Source organism: Chiloscyllium plagiosum, unplaced genomic scaffold (genome assembly GCF_037043375.1).
Source record: "Chiloscyllium plagiosum isolate Xiang-an unplaced genomic scaffold, Cpla_swu_hap1 HiC_scaffold_42, whole genome shotgun sequence".
NCBI classification, from domain to species: Eukaryota; Metazoa; Chordata; class Chondrichthyes; order Orectolobiformes; family Hemiscylliidae; genus Chiloscyllium; species Chiloscyllium plagiosum.
In genome coordinates, this window is record NW_028270180.1 from 94,729,797 (window position 1) to 94,741,766 (window position 11,970).

The 11,970-nt window shown below is 46.9% G+C and overlaps 1 non-coding gene across 1 annotated transcript; it reads right to left on the minus strand.

Annotated features, from left to right (window-relative positions):
• Positions 1 to 9,479: 9,479 nt before the first annotated feature.
• Positions 9,480 to 9,552, minus strand: trnar-ccu (transfer RNA arginine (anticodon CCU)). The gene has a single exon. It is a non-coding gene; the product is annotated as a tRNA-Arg (tRNA).
• Between the last annotated feature and the right edge of the window lie 2,418 nt (positions 9,553 to 11,970).

An 11,970-nucleotide genomic window follows, 5' to 3' on the forward strand; every position in this document is an offset into this window, starting at 1 on the left:
AGGCAGGTGGAGAAACTCATGTTGGGGTGTGAAGAGAGAGAGGGGGAGAGTGAGGCAGAAAGAATAGTGGAGACAGGTGGAGAAACCGGGGTTGGGGGGGGGGTGTCTGAGAGGGGACCAGAGAGAGTGAAAGGGAGAGGAGGTGAGAGAGAGACACAGTGTGCAGAAAGAGAGAGAGAGGGAGAGAATTGAGGAGGAAGAGTGGGGGGGAGGAAATGGGGAGGCCAGGTTGGAGTAGGGGGGTGTCAGAGGGAGTTAAACCCTGCTCCTGAGCTCAGGGCGCGGTGCCCTCCCCTTCCCTGAGGACCAGGACTTGGGGCTGAGTCTGTCTCTCTCCAGCTCAGCTTCTCCAACACAAAGACACACACCAACATCGGTCACTCTGCTGCTCGGCACGCTGTAATCAACATTTTTATTGGTTACAAATGGAAGTGATGGATACAGTCGGTGGGAAGGTGCCTTTTCTCACCGGCCCCTGGGTTGTGAGAAACATTGAAATGTTTCCCTGTAACCCCCTGTGGGATAAGGATGGACAACCCAGCGCTACCCTCAGTCTGTTACCATAGCGACAGGCTGCCCCATCGCTGAAACACTGAACTGAAATGAGAAAATCCCGGATGGATTGATTAATGAGGGAATTTGATTAATGGATGTATTTGGGTGAAGGGATATTTCAGCACATTCTTCAGCTGCTGCCTGAACTTAGTCTGTGTCACGGCATAAATCGCGGTGTTTGTGCAGCAACTGAGGAGCTGCAGCATGAAGCCCAATTCCTGCACAAAGTCATGGAGATTCACAGACCGATACCCCAAATACCACATCCGTCTCCATATAGAATACAGCATTAACATTGACCATAACAGAATGAAATTGGCCGAGATCACAAACAGTAAAATGATGGATTTTTTTCGGTTTCTCATTTCAGTGTCAGACTGAGCGTCCCCATTGGTGTGAGCGCGGAGTCTCCTGCGGGCTCTGCTGGTCACTACAATGTGTCTGACTGTGAGAACATTGAGCAGCAGAATCAGGAGAAATGGGACACACGGCGTTAGAATGTGGTGGAGGAGCTCGATTGTGACCCAGACAATGGAGAATGCAACAGCGGCTGTTACAGCACAAAACCAGGGGTCGTTCATCAGCCAATACCGAGCCGTGAGCATAAAATACCAGGAAATGTTCTTTAAACAGCTCAGCACAGTCACTGCTCCCAGAACCACAGCCGCCGTTTTCTCACTGCAATATTTACTTTTCAGCTTCTGGCAACAAATGGCCACAAACCGATCAAAGGTGAAAGTGACGGTGAACCAGACAGAGCAGTCAGTGGCTGCATAAAGCAGGACGGCGTGGATATTACACACGGGGACGGAGTTCCTCAGGAAATAAAACTGTTCCCGATAAACAATGGGAATGTGTCTCAGGATCAGGTCGAGGATAATGACCAGGAGATCCGCCGCTGCCATGGCCCCCAGGTAACGTCTGACACATGGAGACAATCCACAATCTTTATAAAGCAGGACGTAGATGGTCACTACGTTAACTGTGAGGAAGGAAAACAAACCCATTATCCATCAGCCTGGAGGCAAAGGGACCCGTTTGATCGGGGACCCAGTGAGATTTTCAAATGTGTCCCTGTATTCAGGGATTTATTAAAATAATTGGAGCTGGAATAACAATTGGGAAGGTCGGAATTACTGACAAAAATGTGACATAAACCACAAGAAACCCTCCCTCCCCAAACACACAGAGACACATCCATGAGGACAGATGGTTTCTAGAACATTCCCACACACTCGATCACTCGAGAGCAGACACAGTTCAGTCCTTCCCAATTCCTAATGCGGAGGGTATCCTGAAGGATTCTCTCCCAGTTTCCTGAAGACAAACAGAGTTTGGGAATTTCTGTATTTTGGTCTAAATTGTGGTCCATCCTGTGTCGTGAAGAAATGTAAACGCAGGGAAAACGTATTCACTCCTTTAACTGCCTGAGGGGCCTTCGCAACATTGTCTTCTTCTCCCTGGAACGGGATCTCTTCCCTCGGGAACTTATCGTTTGTTCAATTCACTGACGTCCGGCCGTTCTCAAACAATGTCAAGGACAGAACGTTCCGGGGAATGTCAGTTATAGAATGTCAAGGACAGAACGTTCCGGGGAATGACAGTTATAGAATGTCAGGGACAGAACGTTCCGGGGAATGTCAGTTATAGAATGTCGGGGACAGAACGTTCCGGGAAATGTCAGTTATAGAATGTCGGGGACAGAACGTTCCGGGGAATGTCAGTTATAGAATGTCGGGGACAGAACGTTCCGGGAAATGTCAGTTATAGAATGTCGGGGACAGAACGTTCCGGGGAATGTCAGTTATAGAATGTCAGGGACAGAACGTTCCGGGGAACCCCTTGAACTGTCCATCACGTTTCCCCCCTACCCACCCCACCAACATGATGTACTGTACCTGGACACACTGTAACATTAATGTGGTGAGAGACGCAGGGTCCAATCACAGGAATGGGAACTAAAGGCATTGCCAGATCAGCTGAAATGGTTAGATATACCACATTCTCAACCCACCTCACAGAACCAGCCCAGAAACCATACACCCAGAGGATATATCTGTTCACCGTGGAACACTGTGCAGACCAGGACAGTGTCCTGCTCAGTACAACCCAGCAATCTGTCCAGATTCATCCATTGCACTGGTCAATACAAGCCATCAATCTGTCCAGAGTGGAACACTGCACAGACCACAGCAGTTCATTGATCTATAATCCCGGACTAGGTATCTATCCGTCACGGGGAGTTGTGCACACCACAGCAGGGCACTAATGTGTGAACCTGAAACAAATATCCATCCAGCATGGGGAGCTGCACCGACCACATCATGGCATTATCTATAAACCTCAACCAGAATGACTGACCAGCACAGTGACCTGTGCAGTGATCACCTGGGAATTAATCTGTAAAAGAGGAGCAGTTACCCTCCCAGCATGTGGGACTGTGTACACCAAACCAGGGCATTGATCTGTAACCCAGGAGCAGTTACCCTCCCAGCATGTAGGGCTGTGTACACCAAACCAGGGCATTGATCTGTAACCCAGGAGCACTTACCCTCCCAGCATGTAGGACTGTGTACCCCACTCCAGTGCATTAATATGTAACCCAGGAGCAGTTACCATCCCAGAATGTCGGACTGTGTACCCCACCCCAGTGCATTGATCTGTAAACCAGGAACAGTTACCCTCCCAGCATGTAGGACTGTGTACCCCACCCCAGTACATTGATCTGTAAACCAGGAACAGTTACCTCCCAGCATGTACGACTGTGTACACACCCCTCTGCATTCCTCAGTAACACTGTGTTAGATCCCTGCCCAGTGAGGGGAAACTTTCAGCCCATGCTGTGAGTGACAGGTTGTGCAGCTCCCACCCATTTACAGCTCCACATCTCCATTGTGCCCTGACAAGGCGTCGCAGTGGGTGTGGACACACCACAGGACTGTATACACCACCCCAGTGCATTAGTTGCCAGAGAGAAATGGGGGTTAAATCAGTTTAAATATCGATGAGCATTTGTTCTGCATCTTTGTAACTGGAATTAGTTTCAACCGAATCTATGACTCATTGGGCAGATTCTAACAATAATTTATCTTTGTTTGACTTTCCTTGAGTACGACAGAGGGATCGTCCACATGAGCCTGAGCTACTTTCCTGATGCTATCGTATCGAACTCACCTCATTAACTACCCACCCCACCCCATGGTGTCACCCTCATTCAATACCAGCCTGATTCTCCCACCCATTATGACTGGAGGTACTCACCATCGCCTGGGTGCCCCTGGATACTCCGTGATCCCTGACACTGGTGCCATCTTTAAAAGGCCAATGGGCACACGGTTGAGTTTTCTCAGTAAGGAGCTGGCCTGAACAGTTTACCCCGAGCATGACAGATAAGGGGCAATTACACCACAATTAGTCGACAGGGGCACGGAGGTCCTGGTGGATGCCTAGCAATCGAGGACAAGAATCACTAATCTTCTCCGCTCTATCAGGATAAGGGTCATCGTATTCTCTCTGCTCCCTCACACTCACTGTACATCTGTTATAGCACGGACCCCCAAAGAAGGTTCATGTTCCACCACTGTCACTGCTGCATGCAGCACCTTCCCCCTTTCCGTCTCTGTCTCTGTCTCTCTCTCTCTCTCCCTCCCTTCACTTTACCCCCCGCACACACATTAATAACACTGTGGACTGACTCCCTCCGGCACCTCACCTTGACCCCCTCCCCACCTGCACCAGCACTCACAGCTGGGCCACCCAATCGCACCCTCCCTCTCTCCCTCCCTTTCTCCAATTTCAGGAGAAACAGTCTGGAATAGGACAGGAAGTGCCTATCCGGGTGGTGGAATGCCCGATATCCGTTCCCTCACCCCCCTCCCCCCACCCCCACCCCCGCCATGTGGTGAGGACCCTGGTACGAGCCGGAGAGCACTGGGATGCCTCGTGTGGAGATTCTGAAACATCCACGTCCCACCGACCGAGTAAGGAGCAATGATCAGTGAAGGGCAATTCTAACTTTAAACCCACTGGCAGCTCCGTTTCCCCCCGGCACAACTTAGAAGCCGTGGCCCTGATGTCATCTCCCTTTTGTGTCGCGCTGGTACAAATGGAATCCCCACGGTCTCGGTGGGCAGGAGGGTGGGCTCACAACACATCGTCACCACCACCTCCCAGGAAGGGAGCACGGAGACTCCCTCCTACACCTCCTCCTGTAAACAGCTCAGATACTGAAACTGATCTGTGACACTTACTGCCCTCCCCACCTGTCCTGACATCTTCAACAACCTGTGCTCATATACACCCAGCGCTCTCTGTTCCTGCACCCCCTTTATCATGGCACAGCCTGTTTTAAACTGTCTTTCGCTGTCGTTCCTACCGACATCTCACACTGCTCTGCACTGATCCCCATCTGCCTTAAACCTGAACACTACACCAACGTGTCACTGTCCTGTTAGAGTTCCACACTCTCCTCCATAGACTTCAGAGTTCTTCCAGGTTCGGTGCCATCTACAAACATTGAGATTGTCATAGCGTCACAGTCCCCATGAAACAACTGAAATCCTGCCCCACAGGACAGAGTCGACATGCTGTCAATGGAGCAACAAAAATCCTGCACACACCAGACGGAGCAAATGAAATATTGACAAACCACAGAGTAAAAGAAATCCGGATAGGCTCCACTTATCGATATTCATCAGGGTATAATGCGATGAAGTTGAAAGCGTGTACTGTACCTTGAAGCGAGGGTGAATGCTGTTCTGAACTGAGAGCTTGCAAGCTCCTGTGATACGAGAGGATGGCAGACCCAGAAACAGTATATTACTGTAGAGTTGGAGTCGGGTAATAAGCAGTTAAGAGAAAGGGGGTCTCAGTGTTGTGAATAGTTAATGTAAAATGTTCACTTTCAGAGTGAAAAAATAAATTGATGTTTTTATTTAAACAGTAGAATTTGGCAGATCTGTCCCTCATATTTTAACAGTTTACAAAGCAAATTGAGCATTTCTTTATGTTTAGTTTAAATTAGCAGATGAGCTCAATGTTGTGTCCTAACAATTGCTGTGTGTGTATCTGTGTGTCTCTGGGTGGGGCAGGTCTGGCAGTCTCTGTGGTGCTTAAAGTGATGCAATGTCTCCCTCTGCTGGCCTCGTCACGCCACTGCACAGGCATTGGCAGAGCGTGAAAACTAACAGGGATTCATTCAGAGAGGGGGAGGGAGAGGGCAGCTGCTCACAGCACCATCCAAACTGATGTCTTATCCATGGACTGATCTAAATGTCCTTTAAACGTTGTAGCTGTCCCTGCTTTCACCACTTCCTATGGAAGTTCATTCCACACACATGCCAGCTTCTGTCTAAAATATTTACCTCTCGTGACTTTTGTAAATCTTTTTCCTCGCACCTTAAAATATCACTCAGTTTTGAATCCCCAACTCTAGGGAAAAGACATCAGCCCTTCAGCTTATCTGTACCCCTCATTATTTTATAAACCTCTGTAAAGTTACCCCTTAGTCTCATACTCTCCAGTGAAACGAGTCCCAGCCGACTCAGCCTCTCCTTATAGCTCAATCCCTCCTTTCCCAGCAACATACAGATTGATCTGTTCTCAACCCTCTCCATCTTAATAATATCAAGGTCAGTAATATCAAAGTGAACAGTCAAGGTGTTTTCTAAGAGTATGGGAAGTCCAAAACTAGAGGGCATAGGCTTAAGGTGAGAGGGGAAACATTTAAGAGTGACCTAAGGGGCAGCTTTTTCACCCAGAGGGTGGTGTGCCTATGGAATGAGTGGGCAGGATGACCAGACTGGACACAGTATTCCAGAAGAGGTCTCACCAATATCCTGTACAACCACAACATGACGTCCCAATTCTGATACTCAAAGGTCTGACCAATGAAGACAAGTGTGTTAAACACCTTCTTAACCACACTATCTATATGAGATGCAAATTTTAAAGAATTATACCTGACAGCTAGGTCTCTGTCCTACAACATTGCCAAAGGCTCTGCTTTTAATTGTATAGGTCCTGCTGTTGTTTGATTTACCAAATCCAATACCTCGCATTAATCCAAACTAAACTCCATCTGCCACTCCTCAGCCCAGTGAGTGATATTACTGCCACCTCACCCTCCCCCTTCAATTTTAAAATGCCCATCCCTCTCCAGGAAGCCTGCACACTCCGGCCTTGATTTTCACAAAGACCCTGAGCTTGGTTTGCCTTGTGTGGTTAGGGCGAGGAGAGAGAGATTGCTGACACAGTCAGTGGGGAGGAGAGGCTGGGCAGTAATCAACGGCCTGGTGTCATTTCATTTTAGGAAGAGGGCAGTCGCACGTTAGAGGTGGGTAAGGGTGATCGGTGTGTTGTGACCAGAAGTAAAGCTCTTCCTTCGTCTCTGGTGTTCAGTAATAAATATCTATTTGAGACCCTTCATTGGGCAGATTGTGTCAGCAGGATTTCTTTTTCTCATATTGCAGACCACAGATAACAGCAATTAAAGATGTTTATAGTTAATTTCGATGGCACAGCACATACACTCAATATCCTACAGTTGAGACAAATGTCTTGCATTTGTTTAATAATGCAAAGTGTTGTTTGTAATTCAGTAATGGTAACCTGATTATAATAAATCCACACCAAGCTGAAAGATGGGCACTAAAATATGACCCAAAATCTGGGTATGGTAGTGTAGTAGGTAGTGTCCCTGTCTCTGAGCCAGAGATCTGGATTTGATTCCAATTCCTGAAATTGTGTGGTAGTGTTCCTAGGTCTGGAATAGAAGGCCTGGATTCAAGTCCTGCCGGTTGCAGAGGTATGTCCCAGCATGTATGAACAGACTGATGAACAAACCACAGAGGAGAATACTGTTACAGCTTTATGGGTATTGCAGAGTGATGCTAGTATCCCAACCTCATTGCACAAAGGTCTAGGTGTAAAGCTCACAGAAGTGCCTCATGATACATCTGAACAAACTGAATAAAATGGACTGAGAATTGTGACTTGATGGAGAAGGAAGAGGTGTCAGTATTGAATTTCAGAATTTAGGCCCAGGATGACTGAAAGTACAGCCATTCGTGTTGATTGGGGCCATATTTCACAGCAGTAACGGTTTATAAAATCAGAATGGTCATGGATAGGGTGAGTAGTCAGGGTTTTTCCCAGGTTAGGGGCGTCTAAAACTAGAGGGCATTGGTTGACAGTGAAAGGGGAATGTTTTTGAAGAGGCCTAAGGGGCACCTTTTCACGCAGAGGTTGGTGTGTGTATGGAATGAGCTGCCAGAGGAAGTGGTGGATACTGGTACAAATCCAGCATGTAAAAGGCATCTGGATGCTGACAGACCTGCCGAGCTTTTCCAGCAATTTATGCATTTCTTTAAAAATGCATGCATTTTAACACAGGAATTCTGAATAAATTAAACATTTCATTTTTTAATGACGCGGGGTCATGTAAACATATTTCAAATCGGCCAAGACCATTTTCTGCGAAGGGTATGGCTCTGTGTATGACAGCAGCAATGATGCAACAACATGGAACAGGGAATGTGATGGAGACATAGTTTGGACAATGTACAACGAGACCTCACATGGTCCAGTTTGTGAGAGGCTGACATTATTGTGTGACTCAGCTCAGAGAGGGAGACAATGTAATCTGCCCGAGAAGGAATGACCTATTGCACTCTCTCTCCTTCATTGTTCCTCATCACAGCAATGTATGCGAGCTAAAAAGAACTCTACAGTCATCGTTACCATTCTTATTGGAATAGAATCCCTGCAGAGTTGAAACAAGCCTTTCGGCCCAACAATTCCATACCAACCTTCCCAACACATTCCCCTATAGTTATCCCAGACTAATGCACCTAACCTAGAAACCCTTGAAAACTACAGACAATTTGGCATGATCAATCCATCTAACCTACACAGTTTGAGCTGTGGTAGGAAACTGGATCACCTATAAGAAGCTCACACAGACAAGGGGAGAATATGCAAACTTCACACAGACAGTCACCCAAGGTTGGAATCGAACCCAAGCCCCTGGTGCTGTGAGGCAGCAGTGCTAACCACCATGCTACCCTTTGGGTGCTCCCTGATCAGCATCCATTGGAATCTACTCACTGCCGAAAGCAAATGGAATTCAGCCAAATCCAACTTTCCCAGGATGGAATCCCATTGCTAGCAGCTGTGTGAGTACAATATCTTCAGAAGCAGAATGATGTTTTGGAAAATCTTGCAATTTTTTTCCTTTTGTCATGAGTTACAATAATATCTGGGCAAAGTTCTTTCAAATTAAAGTTGCAGAGATTTTGTTTATATATGTGTGTGTGTGTGTGTGTGTGTGTGTCAGTGTTTTTAGAAAAGGAAATACTGATTATATATTTTCAACACCCAAACATGCATCTTTCCATCAGAGTTTGAGTAACATTGCTCTGGATCATAAACGTGCTATTTGAGCAGATTACAGAAACTAGCCTGACTTGTTCCTAAAACTGACCCTGACCCAGTCAGAGACCGATATGATCGGCATGACACCAACCTGGTTACATTTAACATCTCGTTAAGATTAGATTAGATTACTTACAGTGTGGAAACAGGCCCTTCGGCCCAACAAGTCCACACCGACCCGCCGAAGCGTAACCCACCCATACACCTACATTTACCCCTTTACCTAACACTACGGGCAATTTAGCATGGCCAATTCACCTGACTTGCACATCATTGGACTGTGGGAGGAAACCGGAGCCCCCGGAGAAAACCCACGCAGACACGGGGAGAACGTGCAAACTCCACACAGTCGGGAATTGAACCCGGGTCTCTGGCGCTGCGAGGCAGCAGTGCTAACCACTGTGCCACCGTGCCGCCCCAAAAGACTGATGCTCTACCGACTGAGCTACCCGGGCTCGCGTAGATTAGAAATAAAGGACAAGCCACAGAAACACCCCAGATGGGACTTGAACCCACAATCCCTGGCTTAGGAGGCCAGTGCCTTATCCATTAGGCCACTGGGGCACTGTTGTGAGCAGTGCAGGAGTGGGACGAGAAAAGCAAACAGAGACCCAAAAAGCCTGGGAACTATAGACCGGTGAGCCTGATGTCAGTGCTGGGTAAGTTGTAGGAGGGGATTCTGAGGGATAGAATTTGCATACATTTGGGAAGGCAAGAGCCGATCGGGGTACACAGCGTAGCTTTCTGCATGGGAAATCATGTCTCATTAATTTGGTTAAGAGGTAACAAAGAAGATTGATGAAGGCAGTTTGGGTGACATTGTCGATATGGACCTCAGCAAGTTGTTCATTTAAAGAACAAAGAGCAAAGAAAATTTACAGCCCAGGAACAGGCCCTTCGCCCTCCAAGCCTGAGCCGATCCAAATGTACTGTCTAAATCTGTCGGACAATTCCTAAGGATCTGTATCCCTCTGCTCACTACTTACTCATGCATCTGTCCAGATATATCTTAAATGAATTGACCGTGCCTGCCTCTACCACCTCTGCTGGCAACGCGTTCCAAATGTCCACCACCCTCTGTGTGAAGTGCTTACCGCGTGTATCCCCCTTAAACATTCCACCTCTCACTTTGAAAGCACGACCTCTCGTGACTGAATCCTTCAACCTGGGAAACAGCTTGTCTCTATCCACCCTGGCTATGCACTTCATGATTTTGTAAACCTCAATCAGGTCCCCCCTCAATCTCCTTTTTCTCGTGAAAATAAGCCTAGCCTACTCAATCTGTCTTCATAGCTAGTATTTCATTCTGATTGGTAGACAAATGAGTAAGGTTCGGTCACTTGGGATACAGAAGAAGCTAGTTACAATTGGCTTGAAGGAAGAGGGATATTTTTCAGACTGGAGGCTTGTGAGCAGCAGTGTGCTGTAAGAATCCGTACTGAGTTCACTGCATTTCATCATTTATGGAAAGGATTTAGTTGTGAATATTGAGGACAGAGTAAGTTTGCAGATTATATCAGAATGGTAGTTTAGTAGATTATCTCAGAGTACAACAATACCATAAATAGATGGGACAAAGGGGCAAGGAGTGACAGATGAAGTTTAATTTAGATAAATACGAGGTTTTGCATTTTTGGAAGGCAAATCAGGGCAGACATTATATACTTCATGGTCAGGTCCTGGTGCATATTGTGAAACAAAGGGGCATAGGGCTGCAGGGGCATTGTTCCTTGAAAGTGGAGTTGCAGGTAGACAGTGTGGTGCTGAACACATTTGGCACATTTGCCTGAATCAGTCCGAGCATTGAGTTTAGGAGTTGTGGTGGCATGTTGTATCTGTACAGGATGTTGGTGAGGCCACTTTAAGAATACTATGTACAACTCGGTTTTCTGCAGAAATGACTTACACATATGTTCCAGGACTGGAGGTTTGACTGCAGGGAGAGGCTGATTCCGTTGAGGTGTTTCCCCCCGGAGTGTCAGAGGTTGAGGGGTAACATTGAGGGGTAGTGTCCCTGTCTCTGGCCCTGATATCAAGGCAATGGTTGCCTTCTGTTGACATCAAGGAGCTTAACAAAACTGGACTTAATGGGAATCAGAGTAAACTCTCCAGTGTTTGGAGTCAAACATGGCACAAAGGAAGATGTTCATCATCTCAGTCCTGGGTCACCTCTGCGGGAGATCCTCAGGGTAGCTTCCTCTTCACAAACAGCTTCAGCTGCTTCATCAGTGTCTACCCAGCCACACCCTCCCCACCATAAGATCAGAAGTGGGGATGGTCACCGAAGATTCCACAATGTTCAGAACATTTTGTTGCCCGTCAGCTCCTGAACTGGTCTGTGTCCATGAGCAGCAAGACCGAGACTCCATTGAGACTTGTGCTGTTAACGTATCTGTAACATTCGTGTAACAGCACTGCCTGACACTGCACATTGCCACAGTGAAATAGAGTTCATTCAGCAACTCACGCTGGTTTCACAGGAATATGGGGAAGCCATTCAGCCCATTGACACTATTGGATGAGAACAGGGACAGCCTGTTCAGTGCCTCCAGCATATTACTCAGGAAGAGAAGGAGTCTAGTGTGATGGACCACACAAGAGACCCTCGACAATATTTGAAGGCGGCAGCGTAGATTCTAATGCTTTCTTGTTTTAAAGGGAATGTAAAGGGTCTGTTCCAGATGCAATGTGAATGGTCAAACTACTCGCTGTGAAGCTAAACACTATTTATTTAAACATGAAAGATAAAATGAAAGCAAAGAAAGAGGAAATTAGAATAACTTAATTCTATTGGACAAGTTAACAGAATAATTGATCGTGGAGCTATTACTAATGAACTGGCCCGATACACGAAAATCCCATAAACACAGCCCTTGACAAAACTGAGTATTCAGTCACAGATTGCCACAAACTCAAAGATCCTAATCTGTGAGAGCTGGCCACATCCATTCAGGCTGCACTAAAATAAACACAAGGCTTCCC